Genomic DNA, 6249 nt, shown 5'->3' with positions numbered 1-6249 from the left:
AGGGGTTTGATGAGGATGATAAGAAAAAAATATGTGTATCCTGTGACTGAGGGTGAGCAAAGCAATCAAAGCTAACAACAGACTCATCTTCATCTGTCTCATTTGTGCCTAGTGGTTCAGGGCTGTGCTGCTGAGCTGCTCCTCTGTCATCAGCAGACTCTGCTCTCCCTTTCACTCTTTCACACCAGTTCAGATCTTTACACTGGCTAAATATGCAGGCTTATTTAATATGACTTTATACTATTGCCTTTCAGTTGTGGGCTTTGTGTATTTACTGTCTCACTTTTAATAATAAAAATTAAAATAGGTCAGGACTATGGTTTGGGTATAGAAAGTGGTTTTAGGAGAACTAATGCTTGTTCACACAGTCTGTTCCAACAGCTCACCTTTTCCTTCCATCCTGACAGGAACAATCCCCTCATCACTACTGGCTCCTGGCTCTGCTTCTGACACTAAAGCACAGTTTAAAAATGCTCAGAATTGTCAGCACAAATCTATTTTCAAAGCCTTGGTGTCAGTTTCATTCATGTAGTGCTGAATCCTGGAGCATCTCAGAGCACCTTTCATACTGAACAGGCCTACACCATACTCTTCATTGGAGCCTATTTCTTCTAATCCTCTTCCCTCTCTGAGCAGTCCTACCTGCCCACTCTGGACTTGTGGGCTCATGGCAGGTGCTGGATCTGGTTTCTGAATCTGAGAAGCTACAAGACAAAGTTTCCCACTTTCGTGGCGTCGCATCATACTATTATTTAAATGACATAACGTTATGTTCCACGTCCCAATGCCACACAATTCACTGACTCGATAATTAACTAACTTGAAAGGTGGTTTACCCGGTTCATCGTCCTTATTAGTTGTTTCCAACCGGGAAGTCGTTTTTGTGAAAAAGTTGCAGATTTTGTCACATTTGGCTGCGTTTGCTTCCAGAGCTTTCCTCTTTTTAATTCTTGCCTTCTCCACACCACCCTTGCTCTTTCTATTATCCATGTTTCAAACAGCAACACAGCTGACCATCGACATAGCCTACAGAGCACAGATCGTAAAAGCTCCACAGCTACAGTATAGAGCTACTAACCGTATGCAAGGAGATGTTACGCCAGGTCACGGTGTGTCCGCAAAAAAAAAACAGGAAGAAAAAAACAGTTTACTAGTAGAGGGGGTGGGGCCCAGGAACAGCAGCTGCAGATTACGTGGTCAACTCAGTGCTATGACTGAACACCGGCCCCCAAAAAAAATAAATAAAATATTAAATACATATTTAAAGTGAACTCCGGCCCTCGCGGCCCAAATATATACCGGCCCACCGGGAATTGTCCCGGTCCTCCCGATTAGCCAGTCCGGGCCTGCGTGTAGTCAATGAAATGTCAACACAACAGTACATATTTAACCATTTATTTTTTTGTAATTTTAGGGGAAGCTGAGCTTCCCTTGCAGTCTTTGAGAAATCGCCTCTAAATAGAACCATCTGATTAAATGTTTTACAGTGTCCTCCGGTGTGTGCAGTGCATTTTTATGACTAAGCATACCTCATCCCTGTTCTCCTTGCTGTTCCAGCCTCTTTTGCTTTAAGGCATATGGCCACTTGCTCCAATTCACCTTTCCCAAAAGTTCTGACATCTCACCAGAGTTCAGCATGTTGATGATGTCTTCCAAAAGCTCCTCCATCACATTCTACAAATGCAAGTGAGAGCAGACAGCCCTAAATGTGGTTGGATGCACCAGAAGACCACGAGTCTTCTCTTTTCACATCAGCCTTCAATCAGTCAATTAAATTTTATAATATTGCATCAAATCATAACAAACGTTATCTCATGACACTTTATGCGCAGCCACCCGGCAGCAGCAGCTGCTATAGACACGACGCGGAAATGGCAGGAGCTCCCTTCCCTCTATGCATATCCCTCCAGCTGTTTCCGCGTTTCAGCCGTTTCCGTGTTGTGTTGTTTCATCCATAATATCATATGGTTGCGCTGCCGCTGTCAGGCGGCTGCACGAACCTCCTTTTCCCACAATGCACGTCGCAACAAAATTCCAAAGATGCCGAATTCCCTCCCGGCTCTGTTTGTAAACACATGGTTTGTTTATGGTGGATGGCACGTCGAAATTGTTCACCGTAATGCAAGAGATCCAGGTGAGTAATCACAGAAAGACTTACAGATTCATAATACTTAGGCTATGACTGAGGTTTTACAGATTTAATGAAAAATTGGTCACGAAAGTCTCCCACACCTTTAACTTTCACCAGTCAATATGTGTGGGGGTACAATGCATATGTACACTTTGAATATGACCCTAATACACTATGGAAAGAGGAAAACAGAGACTCGCAGTATCTTCTAAAATATCAAACAATAACTAGCTCCTCAGAAAGTAAAACTTTCATCTCAAGTTTGCACCACCCACTGATAAAATCACTCAGCCACCAACCATGAAGTCACCTGTCAAGAAAAATCTGCCAGTTTTGATTTTGCAAGTCTGCATGGATGTACCTGGAAACATGCTTAATGGCATCCTGGAAGAAAACCAACTTGCTCTCCTTGGAGAAGGTCATGTTGTAACCATCAAGGCAGTCCCACAGAACCTCCTGGATCAGATCCATGTCTGTCATATAAATGATCATCTTCGTCTGCACTAACCTACAGAGACTGAAGCCGAAAATGAAGGATTAGGTGAATACACTACATTAACACAGTACTGTATGATATGTTTGTGTTTAGAAGTACCATCAAGTGTTTCTGTTAAATCTGATCAGCCTGACTTTGAAGCAGTCCCCAAATATGTTGGGCTGAATGACAAAGTATGCAGGTTCCAGATTTATTCCAAAATATTTGCCTGGCAGAAAGAAAATAAGTTTAGAAGAGTGAAAGTGTTGTATGGCAGGTACAAGGTATAAATACAAAGAGAACGGTGGGTATTTCTCATCACCTCACAGACAATGTGTGGAAAAACGTAGGTCTTGTCTTGGTTGTTAATGAGTTGCTGACATTCATGACAGAAAATATGGAATATCTGGGTCTTATCTGTCACTTGGCTTGGTTAACATTGAGCCTGTTTACATGCACACTAAAACTTCAATCATTATCTGGTTTCTGGAGCTATCAGATTGTTAACGTGATCATGTAAACAGTGTAATCTGACATGCTTTATCAGAGAACAGCAGTTATCTATTATAGGAATTTAGATAAACACACCTGAATTTCTCCACAGTACTCTGATGTCTTCATGCATGTACACCCATTAATCCAATTGACTTTGTTCCTTTACATCTGGAATTGTGTGTGTGTGTGTGTGTCTATATATATATATTATTATTTATTTATTTTATTTTTTTAATGTGAGGTTAAACATGAATGGAAGACAATAAAAGGAAGTTTGATTTTACCATCACAACATATGTACATTTTCCAAAAGAAATATGACAATGGACCAAAACATCTAAACCAGGGCTTTTTGATTACCACATTTCTGAGGTGCATGTTAATGCATCAGATCCAATCATGACAATTATTTGATTACTCCCAGTTATGTGATTGTATCGTCATGTAAACTGGCTCATCGTAGCATGTATCATAACAATACATTGGGATGTACATAGGTAGACCGATTGTTTTTTAATTTATTGCACATAGAATACATAGTACAAAACTGATTAACCTAACAACACTAAAGGTACGACACAATGAGTTTAGTTGTGCATTTATGCCCCATACACACAACAATGAAATTATGTCAATCCGCAAAAGTCCACATGACACCGGCGTTGTCATAGTACCACATGACCTGAAGAAGAAAACCCCGGACAAAACAACCAGTAACAACAACAACAACAATGATGGATTACAGAGTTGTGTTTGTGCTGCAGGGGCTGCTAAGTTTATTAGCAATACTACAACAAAACCTGGTAATGCTGTATCAACTCGGCAACCAGAGATGCAAAAACAGATACACACATGCTTATGCACATGCTCACTGCATTCTTCTGTGATGTTTGTGTATCCTGCAGCTCTGTCTGTGTTTGTGTACAGCGCCACATATGGTGTGGCATACGTATTAAACTGGATTTCCACCTGGACGCAGATATTTTTTGAAACAATATGTGTATGCAGGGTGTGATTTGTCAAAAAAAAAAAAAAAATGGGGGGGGGGGGGGGGGGTCCATAACTAACGTAACTAACGTTGGCGTGAAAAAAAAGGGAAACCTTACAAACTTTTAATGTCCAGCTCTGTGGTTCTATTTCTCTTTTATACAGCGGAGCTTACACAAAATTTTCACAACTTCTAACCTGTATCCACTGGACCCCCTCCACTGCTCTATGGGCCCCATGAATTTGTCACATTCACCCCCCCTTTATGGCACCCCAGAGCATGGGGACATTCACCATTTTGAGATTGCCGACAGTTTGGTTCAGGTGAATGTTAGTGCCAGTAATGTAGGATAGGTGGAAGAAAACTGTCACAACCTGCCTGTTATTTACATTGGTTGGTTGTCCCCCCCCCCCGAGGATGAAATTCATTGAGCAGAAGGAGGGATATAAAAACCAGAGCGGGGGGTGATCACCCCCACCCCCCCCCAACAAATCATACCCTGCGTGTACAGACGCGAAACTTTTAGAATCCGCAAAAGAAAAATACTGTGAACATTGCTGTCTGGACGTAGCCTTAAACACATTTTCATATCGCATCTTTAAAATCCACCCAGTTGTTAAAGCCCTAAATGTTTCCTTAAAAAAGTAAAAAAAAAATATGAGTCCCTGTGGATATACTACTTAAAAGAATGAAAATGAAGTCTTAGTTACTCGGAGAGTCTATGTGATGTCAGTACCAGAAGATTGGAAGTGTGGGTGTCAGAGCAGCGCTCCACTGACTTCAGCTCATTTTAATGCTGTCATGATGCCTACTGTGCAAAGGGAGGAGGAAGGGAGAAGGAGAAAAGGAACAGAAGTCAGAGGGGCTAATGGTGCAGACGATTTGGGAGCGTGAGGCTAAGACAGCACTTATAAATATTGGTAATGTGGCTCGAAGAGATAAATCACAGCCTTGCCCCATACTGAGGAGGCGCAGAGATTTAGACGTGTCGTATCTGTCAGTGAAGCCAAAGTTGACTTTGTGCTGTTGGGCAAAAGAGAGGGAGTACGCACTGCATTCATATCTGCTAAAGGAGTGTGTTTTGTTAAAGTCTGGGACTGGAGTCTGAAAATACAATCAGTTCCCAGGTGTTGAATCTAGATGCTGTTTGGAAACACCAGAGATGGAACCCATGAATAAATGTGAGGCATTCATTCAAAGTGCTGCATTACACCTGGCACAGAAGAGTCAATCTGGTCTCACAGAATTCTATGTCCTGACCACAGACACTTAACTCAAAATTTGTGATAGCACCACTGGAAAAGCTTAGATCAGGGGTCTCAAACATGCGGCCCACCAAAGGTTCCAATCCAATCCTAAAGGTAAACCTTCAGAAGTGTTAACATTAAGCTAACATTAGATTTAAAATGAGCTAATTGGACATGAAACATAAGCTGAAGTTACCCAGTTAGCATTAGCTAGTTAGTAATTAAGGATAAAAGAAAGTTCTCTTTATTTTTATTTTTTTATTTTTTTTTCCTTAAAGGTAAACCTTCAGAAGTGTGAACATTAAGCTAACATTAGATTTAAAATGAGCTAATTGGACATGAAACCTAAACTGAAGTCACCCAGTTAGCATTTGCTAGTTAGTGATTTAGGATAAAAGAAAGTTCTCTTTATTTTTATGTTTTTTTTCCTTAAAGGTAAACCTTCAGAAGTGTGAGCATTAAGCTAACATTAGATTTAAAATGAGCTAATTGGACATAAAACCTAAGCTGAAGTTATCCAGTTAGCATTAGCTAGCTAGTGATTTAACATAAAAGAAGGTTCTCTTTATTTTTGTTCCCTAAAGGTAAACCTTCAGAAGTGTGAACATTAAGCTAACATTCAGCTAATATTAGCCTCTGAGGAAACATAAGGGACATTTGTGCAAGAAATAAAAAACTTAACTCAAAACAGTTTGACTAAAATCAGACACAATGCAAACAGGGAGCTAATAGCTTACATGCTAAATGGCTATCATGTTAGCTAATGTTAAATGGTTCCTTCTTTTTACAGTTAGCTGTTTTGCAGATGAATATTCTGGTGTTTGTTCAGAGAACATTAAAGCTCAGGTTTACTGGATGAGCTAACGCAGTGTTAGCTTTGTGCGGCTTCACTTAAGATTCAAAATGACAAAAA

The sequence above is a fragment of the Sphaeramia orbicularis genome, chromosome 6 (assembly GCF_902148855.1).
Source record: "Sphaeramia orbicularis chromosome 6, fSphaOr1.1, whole genome shotgun sequence".
NCBI classification, from domain to species: Eukaryota; Metazoa; Chordata; class Actinopteri; order Kurtiformes; family Apogonidae; genus Sphaeramia; species Sphaeramia orbicularis.
This window is presented reverse-complemented; position numbering follows the sequence as displayed.